This window comes from Manis javanica, chromosome 5 (assembly GCF_040802235.1).
Source record: "Manis javanica isolate MJ-LG chromosome 5, MJ_LKY, whole genome shotgun sequence".
Lineage (NCBI taxonomy): Eukaryota > Metazoa > Chordata > Mammalia > Pholidota > Manidae > Manis > Manis javanica.
Genome location: NC_133160.1, coordinates 64322463 through 64344175, shown reverse-complemented (window position 1 = coordinate 64344175; position 21713 = coordinate 64322463). Strand labels below are relative to the sequence as shown.

Here is a 21713-nt window from a genome sequence, read left to right as displayed (position 1 = left end):
GTTTTCCCCAGTGCCTTTGTATTTAGTGTAGTGTTTTGAGTGACTTTTTTGAGTTAGAATGTTTTAATTACTTACTCTTCAACTATATTGAAAGAAGCAAGATAATTTTATTATGAAATAGTGAACAGTTTATCAATAATAATGATACTTCCTGGGTGTCAGGCTCTGTGCTAAAGTTTTTATGTGTATCATATCTAGTTCTCACAATCACCTCATGAATAGTTGCTATTTTTTCTTTCTTTTTTTTTTTCTTCAGGTAGGAAACTGAAGTATGGGGAGTTTTGGTGACTTCAACAAGACTTAACTGGCTAATGGTGCTTCTGGGCAGCATTTCTGCACAGTATTCGTGCCCAGCCACGGAGCCACAATGCCTCTGCAGCAATAACAGAAAGCCTGGTCGGATATACTGCTCCAGGGTTTCTGGGATTCTCAGAATGGGGCCAGAGAGAACATTTGCCTTATCCATAGCACTTGAATTTCTATTTGTAATGATATAAAGTTAAAATTCTCAAAGTCCTAATGAGGTTATTCATTTCCATAAATTTATTGCTACTTTGAAAAAATTGTCAATTAGACTATTAAACCTGGTAGGGAATTTAGGGATTATACTAAAGAGATCATTTCACACCATCCCTTTGTTTTTCACATAAGGAAACTGAGGTTACATGACTTGCTTAAGTCATAGAGCAGGTCTGGTGGTGTAAGATGACGTTATTTTACATGGAATGAAATGTACACATCTCAAGTGAATAATTTGAGAGTTTCAACAAATGCACGTGCCTATGTTACCAATTTAAAAGCCAAAATACACATCTTTCCATTATCTCTGAACCTTCCTTTGTGCTGGGCACTTCTCTGAAAACATTTGCCCTTGTTCACGTGTGTGTGTTAATAAGAATTCAAGTGTTTATATTTCATATGTATTCACAGATTTCACAGCTGTGAGCAATGAAACACCTTGGTGTGTATGGATGCGTATATTTCCATAAAGACAGAAATTTTCTGTTTTTCACAAATCCCCATGCTCTTTTTTTTTTCTGACTTATCACACTATTTTATTCAGAGATCACAAAGGTAAGTGATTGAAGCATTCTAAAATGTTTAGCACTCAACAGTTTACACCACAGTTCTGTTCAGTAAAACTGTCATCTTCAACTATACTTTTATCATCCATTCCAGATAGGTTTATCACTTAAATACAGTGTGCTACAATTAATTTTTCATACTAAGATCAAGATAGAATAAAATTACAAATACCTTCTGTGTATGGGAATCTAAAAGCATTTTCAAAATTATTCTTGAAAGGCTAATTTATTAGAATCTTTAATTGAAACTACATGTTTTAGTAAGTTTTTTCCTCCTAAAGTCATTTAAAAAAATTTTGATATCATTAATCACATGAGCAATATTATGGTTACTAGAGTACCCCGTTATCAAGTTCCCACCACATACACATTTACCTCACTGTCCATCAGTGTAGTAGGATGCTATAGAGTCACTACTCTTGTCTGTGCTATACTGCCTTCCTCGTGCCTGCCCCCCTATATTACATGTACTAATTGTAATGCCCCTTATTCCCCTTATCCCTCCCTTCCCAACCATTCTCCCCAGTCCCTTTCCCTTTGGCAACTTTTGGTCCATTCTTGGGTTCTGGGAGTCTGCTGCTGTTTTGTTCCTTTAGTTTTTGCTTGTTCTTATGCTCCACAGTTGAGTGAAATCATTTGGTACTTGTCTTTCTCTGCCTGGCTTATTTCACTGAGCATAATACCCTCTAGCTCCATCCATGTTGTTGCAAATGGTAGGATTTGTTTTCTTCTTATGGCTGAGTGATATTCCATTGCCTATATGTACCACATCTTATCCATTCATCTACTGGTAGACACTTAGATTGCTTCCATTTCTTCGCTATTGTAAACAGTGCTGCAATAAACGTAGGGGTGCATATATCTTTTTGAATCTGGTATCTTGTTTTCTTTGGGTTAATTCCTAGGAGTGGAATTCCTGGGTCAAATGGTATTTCTATTTTTAGTTTTTTGAGGAAACTCCATATTGCTTTCCACAATGTGTGAATGAGTTTACATTCCCACCTGCAGTGTAGGAGGGTTCCCCTTTCCCCACAACCTCACCAACATTTGTTGTTCTTTGTCTTTTGGATGTTGGCCATCCTAACTGGCATGAGGTGATATCTCATTGTGGTTTTAATTTGCATTTCTCTGATGATTGGCGATGTGGAGCATCTTTTCATGTGCCTGTTGGCCATTTCAATTTCTTCTTTGGAGAAGTGTCTGTTCAGAACCTCTAACCATTTTTTAATTGGATTATTTGCTTTTTGATTATTGAGGTACGTGAGTTCTTAATGTATTTTGGATGTCGACCCCTTACCAGATACGTCATTTATGAATATATTCTCCCATACTGTAGGATGCCTTTTTGTTCTGCTGATGGTGTCCTTTGCTGTACAGAAGGTTTTTGGCTTTATATAGTCCCACTTGTTCATTTTTGCTTTTGTTTCTCTTGCCTGGGGAGATATGTTCATGAAGAAGTTGTTCATGTTTATGTCCACGAGATTTTTGCCTGTGTTTTTTTCTAAGACTTTTATGGATTCATGAGTTACATTCAGTTCTTTGCTCCATTTCAAATTTGCTTTTGTATATGGGGTTAGAAAATGATCCAGTTTCATTCTCTTACATGTAGCTGTCCAGTTTTGCCAACACCAGCTGTTAAAGAGGCTGTCATTTCCCCATTGTGTATCCATGGCTCCTTTATCATGTATTAATTGACCATATATGTTTGGGTTAATATCTGGACTCTGTATTCTGTTCCACTGGTCTGTGGGTCTGTTCTTGTGCCAGTACCAAATTGTCTTGATTACTGTGGCTTTGTAGTAGAGCTTGAAGTTTTGAAGTGAGATCCCCCCTGCTTTATTGTTCCTTCTCAAGATTGCTTCGTTATTTGGGGTCTTTTGTGGTTCTATATGAATTTTAGAACTATTTGTTCCAGTTCACTGAAGAATGTTGTTGTTATTTTGATAGTAATTGCATTGAATCTTTAGATTGCTTTAGGCAGGATGTCCATTTTCACAATATTAATTCTTCCTAGCCAAGAGCATGGGATGAATTTCCATTTTTTAGTGTCCTCTTTAATTTCTCTTAAGAGTGTCTTATAGTTTTCATGGTATAGGTCTTTCACTTCCTTGATTAGGTTTATTCCTAGGTATTTTGTTCTTTTTGATGCAATTGTGAATGGAATTGTTTTCTTGATTTCTCTTTCTGCTAGTTCATCATTAGTGTATAGGACAGCAACAGATTTCTGTGTATTAATTTCGTATCCTGCAACTTTGCTGAATTCAGATATTAGTTCTAGTAGTTTTAGAGTGGAGTCTTTATGGTTTTTTATGTGCAATATGATGTCATCTACAAATAGTGACAGTTTGACTTCCTCCTTACCAATCTGGATGCCTTGTATTTCTTTGTTTTGTCTAATTGCCATGGCTAGGACCCCCAGTAGTATGTTGAATAAAAGTTGGGAGAGTGGGCATCCCTATCTTGTTCTCCATCTTAGGTGAAGAGCTTTCAGCTTCTTGCTGTTAAGTATGATGTTGGCTGTGGTTTTGTCTTATATGGCCTTTGTTATGTTGAAGTACTTGCCCTCTATAACCATTTTGTTGAGAGTTTTTATCATGAATGGATGTTGAATTTTGTCGAATGATTTTTCAGCATCTATGGAGATGATCTTGTGGTTTATGTCCCTCTTTTTGTTGATGTGGTGGATGATGTTGATGGAATTTCAGATGTTGTACCATCCTTGCATCCCTGAGATGAATCCCATTTGATCATGGTGTATGATCATCTTGATGTATTTTTTAATTCTGTTTGCTGATATTTTGTTGAGTATTTTTGCATGTATGTTCATCAGAGATATTGGTCTGTAAGTTTCTTTTTTTGTGGTGTCTTTGCCTGGTTTTGGTATTAGAGTGTTGCTGGCCTCATAGAATGAGTTTGGAAGTATTCCCTCCTCTTCAATTTTTTGGAAAGCTTTAAGGAGAATGGGTATTATGTCTTCCGTAAATGTGTGATAAAATTGAGTGGTGTATTCACCTGTCATGCGGTTTGTTCTTTGGTGGTTTTTTTTATTACTAATTTGATTTTGTTGCTGGTATTTGATTTGTTTAGATTTTCTGTTTCTTCCATGGTCAGTCTTGGAAGGTTGTATTTTTCTAGAAAGTTGTCCATTTCTTCTAGGATATCCAGTTTGTTAGCATATAGATTTTTATAGTATTCTCTAATAATTCTTTGTATGTCTGTGGTGTCCGATTTTTCCTTTCTCATTTCTGATTCTGTTTATGTGTATAGATTCTCTTTTTCTCTTAGTAAGTCTGGCTAGGGGTTTATCTGTTTTTGTTTATTTTCTCAAAGAACTAGCTCTTGGTTTCATTGATTTTTTTCTATTGTTTTATTCTTCTCAATTTTATTTGTTTTTTCTCTGACCTTTATTATGTCCTTCCTTCTGCTGAATTTGGGCCTCATTTGTTCTTCTTTTTCCAATTTCAATAATTGTGACTTTAGACTATTCATTTGGGATTGTTCTTCCTTCTTTAAATATGCCTGGATTGCTATATACTTTCCTCTTAGAACTGCCTTTGCTGTGTCCCACAGAAGTTGAGGTTTTGTGCTGTTATCATTTGTCTCCATATATTGCTTGATCTCTGATTTAATTTGGTCATTGATCCAGTGATTATTTAGGAGCATGTTTTTCAGCCTCCATGTGTTTTGTTAGCCTTTTTGTTTTCTTTGTACAATTTATTTCTAGTTTTATACCTTTGTGGTCTGAAAAGTTGGTTCGTAAAATTTCAATCTTTTTGAATTTACTGAGGCTCTTTTTGTGGCCTTTGTGGTCTATTCTGGAAAATGTTCCATGTGCACTTGAGAAGAATGTGTATCCTGCTACTTTTGGGTGTAGAGTTCTGTAGATGTCTGTTAGGTCATTCTGTTCTAGAATATTGTTCAGTGCCTCTGTGTCTTTACTTATCTTCTGTCTGGTTGATCTGTCCTTTGGAGTGAGTGGTGTGTTGAAGTCAACTAAAATAAATGCATTGCATTCTATTTCCTCCATTAATTCTGTTAGTATTTGTTTCACATATGTCGGTGCTCCTATGTTGGGTGCACAGATATTTATAATGGTTATATCCTCTTGTTGGACTGAGCCCTTTATCATTATGTAATGCCCTTCTTTATCTCTTCTTACTTTCTTTGTTTTGAAGTCTATTTTGTCTGATACAAGTACTGCAACTCCTGTTTTTTTCTCCCTATTGTTTGTGTGAAATATCTTTTTCCATCCCTTCACTTTCAGTCTGTGTATGTCTTTCAGTTTGAGGTGAGTCTCTTGTATGCAGCATATAGATCTTGCTTTTTTATCCATTCGGTGACTCTGTGTCTTTTAATTGGTGCATTCAGTCCATTTACATTTAGGGTGATTATTGAAAGATATGTACTGATTGCCATTGCAGACTTTGGATTTGTGGTTACCCAGTGTTCAAGGGTAGCTTCTTTACTATCTGACTGTCTTACTTTAACTCACATATTACACTATTATAAACACAGTCTGATGATTCTTTATTTCTCTCCCTTCTTTTTCTTCCTGCTTCACTATTTATATGTTAGGTGTTTTATTCTGTACTCTTTTGTGTTTCCCTTGACTGCCTTTGTGGATAACTGATTTTATTTTTTGCCCTTAATTAGTATTTGGTTGGTCTGCTTTCTTTGCTGTGATTTTATTTTCCCTGTTGACACATATTTAGCCTTAGGAGTACTTCCATCTAGAGCAGTCCCTTTAATATACCCTGTAGAGGTGGTTTGTGAGAGACAAATTCCCTCAACTTCTTCAAATTTAAATGATTATCTTGCTGAATACAGTATTCTTGGTTCAAGACCCTTCTGTTTCATTCCATTAGTTATATCATGCCATTCTCTTCTGGCCTGCAAGGTTTGTGTTGAGAAGTCTGATGATAGCTTGATGAGTTTTCCTTTGTAGGTGAACTTTTTTCTGTCTGGCTTCTTTTAATTCCCTGTCCTTGTCTTTGATCTTTGCCATTTTAATTATTATATGTCTTGATGTTGTCCTTCTTGAGTCCCTTGTGTTGGGTGATCTGTGGGTTTCCATGGTTTGAGAGAGTAATTCCTTCCACAGCTTGGGGAAGTTTTCAGCAATTATTTCTTCAAAGACACTTTCTATCTCCTTTTCTCCTTCTTCTTCTGGTACCTGTATTATGCAAATATTGTTCCACTTGGATTGGTCACACAGTTCTCTTAATATTTTTTCATTCCTAGAGATCCTTTTATCTCTCTCTGCCTCAGCTTCTCTGTATTCCTCTCTTCTCTGATTTCTATTCCATTAACAGTCTCTTGCACCTCATCCAATCTCCTCTTACGTCCTTCCATTGATTGTTTCACTTCTGTTATCTCCCTCTGGACTTCATCCCTTAGCTCTTGCATATTTCTCTGCAGGTCCATCAGCATTGTTATGACTTTTATTTTGAATTCTTTTTCTGGAAGATTGGTTATATCTAACTCACCAGGCCCTCTGTCTGCCGTTTGAGTGATTTTTGGATTGAACCAGATTCTTCTGCCTTTTTAATGCGATAGAAGTGATCATCGGTGAGTTGCATGTATGAGAAGCAAAGTCCCTTCCTGCTTGCTGTTCACCTTGCCCTTCTCCACTGCCTGTGCCAGTTACCCGCACACAGGGAGCAATCTCTGGGTTAATTCCCTGAGCTGCCGTGGGTCAGGCGGACCTCAGGATGGCCTCAGTGGTTGCAGGTGCGCAGCGTGTGTTTTGAGAAAATGGCACCCCTTCGTACTTTCTGGACTTTGCACTGGTTCCTCTGTCTGTGCCAGGCAGCTTTGCATAGGGAGCAGCCTCTGGGTCTGTCCCAGTTACCTGCATGCTTGGAGAAGACTGTGTGGTTGTTGTGGATGGGGCTGCTATCCACTTATCTGCAGCAATGCATAGCCGGTTTGCTTGCAGTGCCAGTGGGGGGGAAATGAAGGGCAGGCTGCTTATCATCGTGAGGAGCTTCGTAGTTGTGTTGCCACCCAGGGGGTTAGGTCACCTGTAGTTCCTTAAGATTCCCAGCCTGCTGGGCTGAGTGTGCCAGGACAATTTTGTCCACTTTTAAAGTGCCCACTTTTCTTTTGTACCAGGGGAGCCCGCTGTGGGGTGTGGGAACCCTCTTGTAGTCTCTGTCTCAGATTTTACTTTTCCATTTCTCTAATATGCAGTGCACCATGCAATGTGTGTCTGTGCTCCCAGTGCAGATTACTAGGGCTGGTTATTTAGCAGTCATGTGCTTCCACTCCCTCCCCATTCTGATTTTTTCTTCCCCCTGCTGTACTGGAGTAGGGGGAGTGCTCGGGTCCCACTGGGTCATGTCTTTGTATCTTACCCTTTTCGTGGGATGCTGATTTCTCACAGATGTAGATATAGCCTGGCTGTTGTACTGTACCTTCTGGTCTCTCTTTTAGGAATAGTTGTATTTGCTGTATTTTCAAAATATATATGGTTTTGGGAGGAGATTTCTACCACTCTACTCAAGCTGCCATCTTGAGCACTCCCCCAGACCCTGCATTCTTAGGGTAAATTCCTCGGAGGGGAATTGCTGGGTCAAATGGTATTTCTATTTTTAGTTTTTGAGGAAGCTCCATACTGCTTTCCACAGTGGTTGAACTATTTTATATCCCATGAGCAGTATAGGAGGGTTGCCCTTTCTCTGCATCCTCACCAGCATTTGTTCCTAGTCTTTTCTATGTTGGCCGTCCTGACTGGTGTGAGGTGATATTTCATTGTGGTTTTAATTTGCATTTCCCTCATAATTAGTGATGTGGAGCATCTTTTCATGTGCCTGTTGGCCATCTGAATTTCCTCTTTGGAGAACTTCTGTTCATATCCTCTGCCCATTTTTTAGCAGGGCTATTTGCTTTTTGTGTCTTGAGGTGTGTGAATTCCTTATATGTTTTGTGTGTTAACCCCTTGTTGGATATGTCATTTACAAATATATTCTCCCATACTGTAGGATGCTTTTTTGTTTTGCTGATGGTGTCCTTTGCTGTACAGAAGCTTTTTAGCATGATATAGTCCCATTTGTTCATTTTTTACTTTGTTTATCTTGCCTGAGGAGGTGCGTTCAGGAAAAAGTTGCTCATGTTTATATTTAAGAGATTTTCACCTGTGTTTTCTTCTGAAAGTTTTATGGTTTCATGACTTACATTCAGGTCTTTGTTCCATTTCGAATTTACTTTTGTGTATGGGGTTAGACAGTGATCCAGTTTCATTCTCTGGCATGTAGGTGTCCAGTTTTGCCAACACCAGCTGTTGAAGAGGCTGTCATTTCCCCACTGTATATCCATGACTCCTTTATCATATTATTGACCATATATGGTTGGGTTTATGTCTGGGCTCTCTGGTTTGTTCCATTGGTCTATGGGTCTGTTCTTGTGCCAGTACCAATTGTCTTGATTACTGTGGCTTTGTAGTACAGCTTCAAGTCAGGGAGTGTAATTCCCCATTTTATTCTTCCTTCTCAGAATTGCTTTGGCTATTTGGGGTCTTTTTGGTTCCATATGAATTTTAGAACTATTTTCTCTAGTTCTTTGAAGAATGCTGTTGGTATTTTGATAAGATGAGTATTCTCTCATTGAATTTGTAGATTGCTTTAGGCAGGATGGCCATTTTGCCAATATTAGTTCTTCCTATTCATGAGCATGGGATGTGTTTCCATTTATTTGTGTCTTCTTTAATTTCTCTCATGAGTGTCTTGTAGTTTTCTGAGTATAGGTCTTTCACTTCCTATGATAGGTTTATTCCTAGGTATTTTATTCTTTGTGATGCAATTGTGAATGGAATTGTTTTCCTGATTTCTCTTTCTGCTGGTTCATCATTAATGTATAGAAATGCTACAGATTTCTGTGTATTAATTTTGTATCATGCAACTTTGCTGAATTCGGATATTAGATCTAGTAGTTTTGAAGTGGATTCTTTATGGTTTTTTTATGTATAATATCATGTCATCTGCTAACAGGGACAGTTTACTTTCTTCCTTTCCAATCTGGATGCCTTTTATTTCTTTGTGTTGTCTGATTTCCATGGCTAGGACCTTCAGAACTATGTTGAATTAAAGTGGGGAGAGTAAAAGTCCTTGTCTTGTTCTCGATCTTAAAGGAAAAGCTTTCAGCATCTCACTGTTAAGTATGATGTTGGCTGTGGGTTTGTCATATATGCCCTTATTATGTTGAGGTACTTGCGCTCTATACCCATTTTGTTGAGAGTTTTTATCATGAATGGATGTTGAATTTTGTCAAATGCTTTTTCAGCATCTATGGAGATGATCATGTGGTTTTTGTCCTTTTTGTTGATGTGGTGTATGATGTTGATGGATTTTCAAATGTTGTAATATCCTTGCATCTGTGGGATAAATCTTACTTGATCATGATGGATTATCTTTGTGATTTTTTAAAATTTGGTTTGCTAATATCTTGTTGAGTATTTTTGCATGTATGTTCATCAGGGATATCGGTCTGTAATTTTCTTCTTTTGTGGTGTCTTTGCCTGGTTTTGGTATTAAGAGTGATGCTGGCCTCATAGAATGAGTTTGGGAGTATTCCTGCCTCTTCTACATTTTGGAAAACTTTAAGGGGGATGGGTATTAGGTCTTCACTAAATGTTTGATAAAATTCAGCTGTGAAACCATCTGGTACAGGGATTTTTTTCTTTGGTAGTGTTTTGATTACCAATTCTATTTCCTTGCAGGTAATTGGTCATATTTTCTGTTTCTTCCTGGGTTAGCTTTGGAAGGTTTTATTTTTCTAGAATGTTTCTTTCTAGGTTATCCAGTTAGTTAGCACATAATTTTTCATAGTATTCTCTCAGAATGCTTTGTATTTCTGTGGTGTCCATAGTGATTTTTCTTTTCTCATTTCTGATTTTGTTTATGTGTGTAGATTCTCTTTTTTCTAGATAAGTCTGGCTTGGGGTTTATCTGTTTTGTTTATTTTTCTCAAAGAACCAGGTCCTGCTTTCTTTGATTCTTTCTATTGTTTTGTTTTTTATTTTATTTATTTATGCTCTAATCTTTATTATATCCCTCCTTTTACTCCCCATGTTCTTCTTACCCTTTACAAACCAGTTCCTAATTGCTGAAATTGCTAATCGGTGTTCCTTGTTTACAGTTATCACTCAGTTGGTCTTTAGCCTGACATAAGTCTCATTACATCCAAGATTATTCTTCATTCGTTTGATGCTCAAGCTCCCCAGACACATTTATTGGGAAAGTACTTTTTTTTTAACTAAGCAGTTTTTATATTAAAATCGTTGAATTTATGTAAGAATCAGACATACTAAAACCAGTGCATCTAAGCATGGCAAATTTCATTTGCTGTTTTAACTTTGTGTTATCAGAAAAGCTTTCCAACTGAGTTACTCGTGTCTCAGCACAGCAGCCATCTGTCAGAGTAGCTCCTTTCTCATCCTTCTCTTTGTGCGTTTGGTTTGCTCCTCAGTCTTGGTGAATGGTGTATGTGCATATGTGTGTGTGAGAGCTGTTGTCTGCACATAGTCCCAATATACTGATGAGCAGTTTTCAAAATGGACCATTTAAGTCTGACATCTAAAACATAATTTTTGTTTTGTTTTATAGAATTATTCTAAAACCCATATGAAATAGTCCCAAAGGAAATAAAGTAATTTCTAAAGATATGTTCATAGTAGCGATAGTGTAATTGTAAAAGTTGGAAATAACTGAAATGTCCAGTAGAAGAATGATTATGTAGTAGAGAACTATGTAGTTACTAAAAATGATTTGATATGTGACCCAATTGGTACATGGAAATGTTTAAATAACACAATATTAAGGGAAAAAGAGTCCACAAACTTTCAAGTACTACATAAATAGTAATTTGCACCTCTGTAAAAAATATGCCATCTTAAAAGAAATTGGTTATGAAACTTTTATGCATGAAAATAATTTTAATTATGGTTTATAGGGCCTTTACTCTAAAAAAAGGTTTTATTTTGAAATAATTTCAAACTACAGAAAAGTTGCAACAATGATACCAAGCACTCCCCCTGGCCCTATATACCCTTTACTTCTAGTCACTGGTTTTTAACATTTTGCTGCATTTATTACTGGCTTTCTGTCTTCCATATACTCAGATATTTTTTTTCTGAGTCATTTGAGAGTAGGTGGCACATATCATGCCTATTTACCCCATAATTACTTAGTGTATTTTTTCTAAAAGCAAGGATATTCTCTTATGTAACTACAGTAGTTATTGAATTCAGGAGATTTAACAGGGATATAAAACTTGTAAAAATATGTAGTCTATATTTCAGTTTTGTCAGTTCTTCCAATATTGTCATTTTTTAGCATTACCCCCTTCCAATTCAGGATCCAGCCCAAGATCGTATATTACATTTAGTCATTTGTTTCTTTAGTTTCTTTTAATCTGAAAGGATTCCCCACTTTTCTTTGTCTTTTGTGACACTGATGTATTTGAAGAAAATGGGCCAGTTATTTTATGTTGTATTCAGTTTCAGTTTATTTGATGTTTCCTCATGATTAGGTTCAGATTGCCTTGTGATTAGACTGCTAGGTAGAAAACAACTAAAGAAATGTCATGTCTTAGTTGGGTATGACATCTGGAGTCACATAATATCCATCAGCTCCTCATTGGTCATGTTAATATTGATCATTTGATTTAAGTGTTTTCTGAGTTCTTCATAGTACAGTTACTATTTTCCCCCTTACAGTTGATAAGTGATCTGAGGAGAGATGCATCAAGAGCACATAAATATCATGATCCTTATCCCACTCTTTCCCCTAGACTTAACATCTACCTTGGTTCCTTCATAGCCACATTTCCCAAGACTGACTGACATACCTATGTAAACAGGAAAACTTGAGTGATTTTGCGTGGCTGTCCCTTTACCTGTAATACCCGCATCCAAACCTGTCTAGTTCATACCATAGTTTAAGCCTATCTCAAAATGCTATCGACCTCTATCTGTAACTAAATTTAATGTTTTCCTCTTTGACCTTTAGGAGCACTCTGTGCTTTCTTGGGGCATGTAATATTCTACTTTGTGCTTGTAACTAATGGTGTACTTCCCTTATCCTACTTTCTCGACAGCAAGTGCCCTCCAGGCATGGACTGTGTCTTAATCACTCTGTACTGTCTGCTGGGTCCAGAAGAAGCAATCAATGGGAGGCACATGGTCAGTGTTGATTCATGAAATGCTTATTTACTCCTACTACTCACTGTTTCTGACGTGCTTGTTAAATACCCAGTTGCATATTCCAAGAGCTCAGTTTCATCTGTTTAACATCTTTACACCTCCTTGTTTAACAACATGTTGCTATTTTGCCCCTGAAATAAGAATGGAAGCTCTTCAGTGTCTGTCATTTCTGTATTCTTAGCTCAGGTGTTAAGAAAAGTGTTGAGTGAACGAGTTGCTTCCTTAAGGTGAGGATTTGTGTTTCTTGTTTCCATCTAAGTTTCTTAGTAGGGCACTGGGCCAGCTTCTCATTGCTTTGACAAGAAGGCATGATGAGGTCTGCTCTTCCTCTCAGCATTCTTCCAATGCTCATTAAGGGTAACTCTGTATGTGTATTGATAGGAGAGCATATCCCTACCTAAAGATTTGCCTGTGTACAGGCTTTAGAAACTGAAAGTATAACCTGCCAAAATCACAGAAGTCAGGAGCCAAAGGCATTAATTTGTTCAGATAGTATTAATTTGTTCTGCCAAGACATGTAAGAACAAGCATTAATTTAGTTTGTAAGTTTAATGAGTGATTGGAAGAACCAAAATTCTAAGTAGGTCGATCAAATCCTAAGGTACAAGTAACTTGCAGTTACACTAAGAAAAGTTGTCCAGAGAAATGATACTGGGCTTATATAAAATGTCATTTTATATAAGAAGGAGTAGAAAGAAAATAAAATGTTATTTTATATAAGTTGTATAAAATACATAAAATCCATCTTTTTTTTTTTTTTTTTTTTTTTTTTGAGAGGGCATCTCTCATATTTATTGATCAAATGGTTGTTAACAACAATAAAATTCAGTATAGGGGGGTCAATGCTCAATGTACAATCATTAATCCATCTCAAGCCTAATTCTCGTCAGTCTCCAATCTTCTGAAGCATAACGAACAAGTTCTTACATGGTGAACGAATTCTTACAGAGTGAATAAATTCTTACATGGTGAACAGTACAAGGGCATTCATCACAGAAACTTTCGGTTTTGATCATGCAATATGACCTATAAACCATCAGGTCAAATATGAATATTCATTTGACTTTTGTACTTGATTTATATGTTGATCCCACATTTCTCCTATTATTATTATTATTTTTATTTTTAATAAAATGCTGAAGTGGTAGGTAGATGCAAGATAAAGGTAGAAAACATAGTTTAGTGCTGTAAGAAGGCAAATGTAGATGATCAGATGATCAGGTGTGTGCCTATGGACTAAGTATTAATCCAGGCTAGACAAGGGCAGCAAGACATCCACGGATGCAGAAGATTTCTCTCAAAGCAGGGGGGGTGAGGTTCTGAGCCTCACCTCTGTTGATCCCCAAATTCTCACCTGATGGCCCCCCTGCGACTGTGCCTGTCTTAGGTTGTTCCTCCCTTGAGGAATCTTACCCGTCTCTGGCTAACCAGTCATCTTCCGGGGCCATACAGGGAAATGTAAAGTTGGTAAGTGAGAGAGAAGCCATAATAAAATCCATCTTTTTAAAGTTTATTTTTTATGTTAAATTTTTGAAATAGATAAAATCACATCATTCTTCATAGTAGGGCTTTCCTTTAGAATATGATCTGGTCTGTTATTTAAAAAATAATTTTATGAGTTAATGATAGTTTTATTTTTAAACTTCCAGAAAAATTGCAAAGATGGTACAGAGAACTCCTGTATACTCCTCACCCAGTTTCTCCTGTTGTTAACATCCTATATCACTATGTGCATTCATCACAAGTTAGAAATAAACATTGGTACGTTATTATTTACTAAACTTAATGCTTTATTCAAATTTCACCAGTTTTTCTCTGTTCTTTGTTTTTGTTCTGGGATCCCACCCAGGGCATCACATTATGTTTAGTTGTAATGTCTCTCTAGCCTTCTCTGGCCTGTGACAGTTTCTTAGACTTTCTTGTCTTTGATGACCTTGACAGTATTAGAAGTATTAGTCAGCTTTTTTTGAAAAATGTCCCTCAATTTGGATTTTTTCAATGTTTTTCTCATGGTTAGACAGAGGTTATGGGTTTTTGGAAAGAAAATCACAGATGTATAGTGCCATTCTCATTATATCATATTAAGGTTACATACGATCAACATGACTCATCATATTAATGTTAGTCTTGATGACCTGGCCAAGCTAGTCAGGTTTCTCTACTGCAAAGTTACTTTTTCCTCCTTTTCCATATATGCTCTTTGGAATAGCCAGTCATTATGCCCAACCTATTCTAAAGGGGGAAAAGGGTACAAAGTTATGTTCCATTTCTTGGTGGGCAGAGTATTAATATAAATTCTTTGGAATTCTCTATGAGAGAGATTTGTCTCCTCTCTGTCTATTCAACCATGTATTTATATCATTAAGGACCCATGGATTATTTATTTTATGCTTTGTGTTACAGTACAGTATGTTGCTATTTATTTTGTTCACATTGTTCCAGCTTCTGCCACTGGGAGCTCTTTCTGTTGGTTCTCATGTCTTTTTGATGTGCCTCCATCATTTTGATTTTTGAGAACTTCCTTACTTTCTGTAACTACAGGATATGCTCCTCTGCTTCAGGTCTAGAATAAGCCATTTCTCCAAGGAGCCATAGTTCATTTTATAGGAGAATGGTATTAGAAACCAAGACCTTGGCCATATTTTGGTAATATAATAATGGATTTTGGAAATGAAGGTGAGAGATGTGAAGAGATGGAGAACCTAGACTTTGATGACAGCCATTGGCTTTGAATCATAACTCTGCCTTGAATAAGCTGACCACCTACCCCATTTTATCTAGGACTGAACAGTTTCAAATATGGGACTTTCAGTGATAAAACAAGGATTAGTTGGCCATTCTAGTCATAGAAGTGGTTATATTTCTTGATTGCATGGGACAGCAACCCAAATAAAGTTCCCACCATTGAAAAAGAGATTTTAATGACTCACTTAACTGGGAAACCTAAGGTATATGGGTTTCAGGCAGAGCTGGATCCAGGGATCAAATGATATTAGTCTCTCTCTGATGCCACACATTTCAGCTCCACTTCCCTCTGTGTGGTGGTTCCTTCTTACACTGTCTGCACATAGTGGAAAAATGTGAACTCTCTATAATTGAAAAGAATAGCTGTCCTCATCCCCTAGAACAGGGATCAAAATTCCTAGAGGGGCAATTCCTAGAGGGGCAAAGCATGTAAGTGGAAATGAGTGGAACAGACTGGGTGGTAGACAATAAGGAGTGATGGGAGCTTTAAGGGGAAGCTCTAGTTATATACTGCTCTTCAGGAATTTATCAAAAGAAGCCAGCAATGTGAAACTCTGATTTTTAAATGTTGTCAACTAATTCAGTCAAATAACAACAATAACACTATTCACACCATTTTACATTCATGGGGCATACATCTTGTGGGCTGCCAGTTTGTAACCTCTGCATTCAGAAGTCCAAGTTTATTCCCTGGCTGCCTCAGGACATGCTTGGGCACATACCTGCAGAACGTAGTTCATTTAGTGTTCTCAGGAAACATTTGTTCTTTTTGAAAAGAGATCCCATTAATGTTAATAATCACTAAATTCACTGAGTGCTTGTTACATGCCAGGCATTGTGCTAAACAATTTATGCATCTCTTTTAACCCTTATAAAAACCCTATGAAGCAGTTACTGTTATTATCATTATAACCTTCCTGCAGATGAAGAAACTGAGAACAGAGAGTTTATATATCTTTGATACATAGGAACCAAGATAGGATTTAGATGCCTCCTGGGGTCTGATGATAGGGCTTAGATTATTTGCCTTTTTGCTGTATTTCTTCAAATGGCTGTAGAGCAGACACTTTATATCTCAGTCAGAGACAGTCAGGGATGGAAGGAACCCTTGAGTTTGCCCGATATGTTAACCTCCTCATTTTACAGATAGGAAATTGAAGCCAAAAGCAAGGAGTAATTTTGACAAGGTCCTATAACCTATCAGTAGTTGAGCTGGGATAAGTTCAAAGCCCTTCTGCTATACCATGTAGCTTTGGGGACATGCCAGCTACAAGTGTTGAAAGTCCATCATGGGTTTTACAAAGCATTCTGAAACTTTGACAAATTATCCCTGGCATTGCTGTTTCTGAATTGAAACATTCTTCATTTCTCATATACTAGGCTCTTCAGAGGGGAAGTATGTTCTTATCTTTTTAATTAGGAAAGAAGATTACAACAGTTACTGTTTTCTAAGTTGATCATTTCATCCATTAAACTCAGCCATCACTATGACTTGAGAGAAAGGCCAAAGTGGGGTGAGAAAGACATTTCATGGCTATGATAAATATCTTTTTCTAAGGTCTTTTTGTCAATTCCTAAGAGATCTGTCACTAAGAAGACTTGAAATCTACATTTTGTCTACATAGACAAATATCGTAATGCCCAGTTTCAAAAGCATTAAATTCCAGTGTGTGATTTCTTAAAGATATATACAAGGAAACTTAACAGATATTTACAGATGGTGTTGTACATGCAAAGATTTTTGCTGGGTCCTTTGGGAATATACAGATTAACAAGGCATGATCCCTGCATTGAAGGATCTTATAACATAGTACAGAAGACAGATATAAAAGTCCTTGATTACCACAGAATAAAGTAAGAGTCATGAAAATAAAACTGTTGAGGAAGTACTAGGCAAAAAAAACCCAAATCCAACTCCAAAGATCAGGGAAGACTACAAAAGATTTGAGCTAGACTTAGGTTAGATTTCAGTCACTGTAACTGGGGACGAAAGCTCTATAGGCAAAAGGAAGCACATGGGCAAAGACATAAAGGTGAGAAACACAGGATGTGTTAAGAAAACATGTAGTAACAAGTATGGTTGTATGTGCAGGGCTCTGCCAGACTAAGGAGTCTGCTCTACTCAGTAAGCCTGAGGGACCTATGATAGGCTTTTGAACAGGGAGATGTCATGATCAGGGAATTGTTTAGGAAGATGAACTTTGCAAAATTGAAGTAGAAAGAGACCAAAGGTGAACAGCCCACTGAAGAAGCTGTTGTGGAGCTCTCAAGAAGAGCTAGCTGGTGCTGGTCTGAATGAGAGGTTTGGCAGTGGGAGAAGTAAACATGGAAGGATATTTTGGAAGTAGTCTTGGGACTTGGTATTAGGATATGGGAAGGGGTAACAAAAAGAAATAACAATGATTTCTGTGGTTTGAAACCTTAATGGGAGAATGGAAAGCATTATTACAGAAATAGGGAAGGGAAAGAAAAGAACTGGTTTAGGATAGAAGATGGGGTAGTTTCAAATTGTTGAGATTGAAGGGCCAACTGACTGTCAAGTAGATAGGTACATTTGGGTGTGGGGTTCTGGTTTGAGTGTGGCTTCCAAATTTAGGTTTGGAAGTCATTTGTGTGGGAAATGGGACAGAATATCTGTTTATTATACTATATGCCTATATTCTGGTCCCTAGGTAAGTTTCTTTTTATATTATAGCTTTCAGTTCTTATAACAACACCATGGAACTGAGGCCCAGGGAGGTTGATTGCTTTGCTCATGTTCTCACAGTTCATTCATCTCATCACCTGTTGATGTGCCCGACCCTGTTCTAGTAGGAGGCAAAACTTAAGTCAAATCTGTCTTCAAACTCTAAGTCTTACTCTGTGAGAAATAGATTACATCCATAAGTGAAGAAATAAAAGGTGAAAATAAGATAAAAATATGGTCTTGGTAAACACCAAACTTTGGATATTAGTGGAAGATTAGAAAGGTCCAGAAGACAGATAAGGTACAAGTAGAGGGAAGAAGGGAATCAGGATAGCATCATGTCTCAGAAGAAAGAGCTAGCTCTAGAAGTAGCATTTATCCAGCCAGTAGTGTCAAGTGCTGCAGAGGGAGCAAAGATATGAAACATGAGGAAAATTCTCTCCACTTGGTGGTAAACTGGCTGGATGAATTCCAGAAAAATGGGGAGAAAATAGCATCAGCATTGCAATGTGTTTAGAAGCCAGATTTTTGAAATTAAAGAATAAGTGAGTGAAGAACTGGAGGCAATGGGCTGAGATAGTTTGGTAAGCAGGGAGAAAGGGAGACAGTGATTGACAAAGTAGGAAGGGTAGGAGACTGAGGGGCAGGGGATTCAAGAGGTAGTGAATTATCTGACTATTGGACCAGGCTGTATAAGGAAGCAAATCAAGATGAACTGAGATAAGATTATGGGAATATGGGCTATTAAGAAGACTGAAGGGCAGTGGGATGAAAATGGGAAAGTTGGGACATGGCAGGTTACAATCTTTTAAGAGTGAATTGAATTTCAATTTAAGATCTTGGAAACAGGGCAGTATTGATGATGAAGAAACCCAGGCTTACTACATTGAAAGAAGGATGAGATGGAGTGAAGAAAAGAGTTTGATGGGATTGAAAGGGAGAAAGGCCGCTGATAGCAGGGTCATCAATAAGCATGGATCTTCTCAAGTACAGAGGAAGATCCAAGGATGTTGGTAGATGACTAGATATGGAAAAAGGCAGGGATCCTGGTTCTAAAGCTACTGGGGAGAATCCTTTCAGTCCAAAGACAATCATGAAGACAGATGGCAGATAGTGGGGAAATAAGATAACCTTCACCTGAGATGCAGAAAAATTATTAAATAAAGGTTTTGGAATACAGGAAAGTGAGTGTGCGAGATGTGTAAAGAAAGCATAAAGAATGCTTAGTCATATTAGAAGGGAGATTTGGAAAACACATTAAAGAAGTAGATTAAGTAAAATAAGATGGTTGGTAGGTAGAGTACATTTGGATGAGGATAAACATGTTGGGAGCAGGTGGAAAGGAGAGGAGGGGTGACTGAAACATTTGAGAATAGGCTGGAGGGGATGGGGAGTCTTATAAAAGTCTAACTGGAATGCTGGCTGGATTACAGTTCTGTGTGTGTGCCCTTGTGTGTATGAGTATATGTGTGTGTGTGTTGTTTAGTAAGAAAGCAGCTTAGATTTGTGAGAAGTTCTCCCCAATAAACTAACTTTTAAAAAAACTCCTTTTCTTCTGAATTGTGGAGGCCTCTTTTGGTTTTAAGTGGATAGGATGATGTTTACGGAGTTGATACAACACACTATCTGTCATCAGGCTCCCTGAATGTAACACCAGCTTTACCATGTATTAATGGAGTCATTTGGAAAAGCTACTTAACCTTTTCCAACTTCAGTTTCTTCATTTGTAGAGTGAGAATGGAAACTACGTAATTCACAGAGATTTCACATGAGGATGAGGTGAGGTAATGTATTTGAAACCATCGCTTCTAAGTGTTGAGTGCTGAGAGCTTACTGTTTTCATGATTCTCCTCATTGGGAAATTCACCTGTACATCAAAGTTTGAGAACTTATGGCCCAGAACACATCTACTTTCTCATCTAAGTCTCTGGAATGTCATACACCTTATATAATGAAGAATAAAACCACAGTGCTTATTTAAAGGGTGAATAGGGACAGTATAGGCCACTGAGGGAATGAACTTACTATGGGAATTCTAAGTGAAGACTTCTTAGTCAGCGGCCCTTGAAACTCTGCTCCTGATTACTTTCTTGAGCTGCCACGGTCACTGGCTCATCCTTCTTGAGAGGACAGTGCCAATTCCTCATCACTGTAGTAAGATTAATCCTGATTTAAGAATCTTGTTCTCCTGGCAAGAGCAGGGTTCAGATTCTATTTATAGCAGGTCTTTGGACTAGAACTCTCTGGCTTTGCCTCTAAACTGATTCTTTACCCCCACAGATTTTAAGATCAGTTCTGATTCAGAGGTTCAGAAGACAGTTTCAGAATATTCTTCTGACTCTTCCTTTAGGCCTTTCCTACTTCGTATCTCTCTAGTTGTCTAGGAGCTGAACTAATTTATTGGATATAGAAGATGGGAAATTAGGAAATTAGTTTTAATTCTGCTAAATAGATTTCTAAATAAGATTATCCTTTTCACAAAATTGGAGGACTGGATTAATCCAAAGCATAACTAGACATTTTTTTTAGCCATCAAAGGGTTACCCAAATCTTACCTATCTCTTCTCCTCCCCTCTCTTTTCCTCCACTCTTTCCCCCTCCTTTTCTTTCCTCTTTTCTCCTCTGTTCTTTTTTCTTCCCTTTCTTTCTCCTTCCTTCTCTTCCTTTTTATCTATTATTCGCATTTATCTATTATCTCCCATCTGTCTGTCTACCTGCCAGTCTGTCTATCCTGTTCTTTCTATCTGTCATGTGTTTTTGGGTACATATTTTTTGTTTTGTTTTGATGAAAATGGGAACAAAGGCTATTAAAGGAGCAGTAGTTGTCTGAAGTCTCTAATATTAATGGAGTTTGTTTGAAATGTTCCATGAAGGTAGTTCAGTTATGCTGATCTTATATCGTTTGTTGAAATAATGTTCAAGGAAGAGGAGGACTTTTCTGGAATTCAGAGAAACACAATTCAGGTTATTGGGACAAAAGAAAGCAAAGTAAACTTGGTTAAATGCAAGAATTCCAGGAGGCAAGAAAATAATTAGAATCTTTCCTCTCCAGAGGAAGAGAAACTAGTGGCTCCAACTCCTCACCTGAGCTCATTTCCTAGTTGCCATGAAACTTTTTGCCATTGACTGTGGCCCTTCAGTCTGCACCTCCCACCCGGAGGAGCAGGTAGCTCACTGGTGCTCATGTTGTGACAGCACTGCAATGAAGAATGAGACCAGGGTTTGGAGGTCTCAGCAGTAACTAGTGCTCCCAGTGAGACAGCTCCTACCCCAGCCAGAAGTGTTCATTGCCTACTGCCCAAGATAAGCTGTTCCCTAGGAGACCCTCTTTCTTTCCTCAGGCCCAAACACCCCTGGTAAGATAAGGGCTAAATAACAACCCACATTTACCCGCTCAGTACTTTGGAGATTACTCACCTTCCTCCAGCTTTTCCTCCACTACTCCCAACATACCCCATGTCCCAGTTACCTCTGTCAGCACTGGAAGTCCAAACCTCTCAGATGATCATCATCACATGTTGTTTCTCCAGACACTGTTTTCTACTTTCCTCAGTCTGACTTGATCTCCTGTGCTCAATTGTAATTTCAAATTCCTCCACTGTACCGTCTGAAATTTCTGCTTTGCCAGCAACAAACTCTCCTATGTTCCAGACTCTTCTTTGAACTTTTGCTTTGCCTTCTTCCTCTGACTGCAACCTGGCTGTCCCTCTCAATGGAAGATGTCTTTTCTTTCACTCCTTATTAGCTTCAGGACTCATAGGTAGAGTAGGTGTCTTGATTCCTATTGATCCTTCCACACTATCTGTCTTTCTTTTGACTTCAAAAATCCCAAGTCCATTGTACTCATGTCTTTAAACTTGATCAGCTAATTTCTTCCCTAATAGTTTTCATCTTCCAGAATCTTTTTTGCCATCTCTCATCATTCTCTGGTTACTTTATCATCTGATTGTCTTTATTTCCTCCATTATTCCTACAATCTTGTTAGTTTTCTTCTTTT

The 21713-nt window shown here is 37.7% G+C and overlaps 1 long non-coding RNA gene across 5 annotated transcripts in view; it reads left to right on the top strand.

Moving 5' to 3' along the window:
• The window catches only part of LOC108388251 (uncharacterized), a 224934-nt gene that overhangs the window by 28112 nt on the left and 175109 nt on the right, over positions 1 to 21713 (top strand). For 2 of the 5 annotated variants that reach the window (XR_005055837.2, XR_001851047.3), the window contains exon 3: positions 257 to 1068. The exons of the other annotated variants lie outside the window; for them this stretch is intronic. This is a non-coding gene — a long non-coding RNA (uncharacterized lncRNA). Of the gene's footprint in view, positions 1 to 256; positions 1069 to 21713 lie in introns of those variants that run through there. 5 annotated transcript variants of the gene reach the window in all.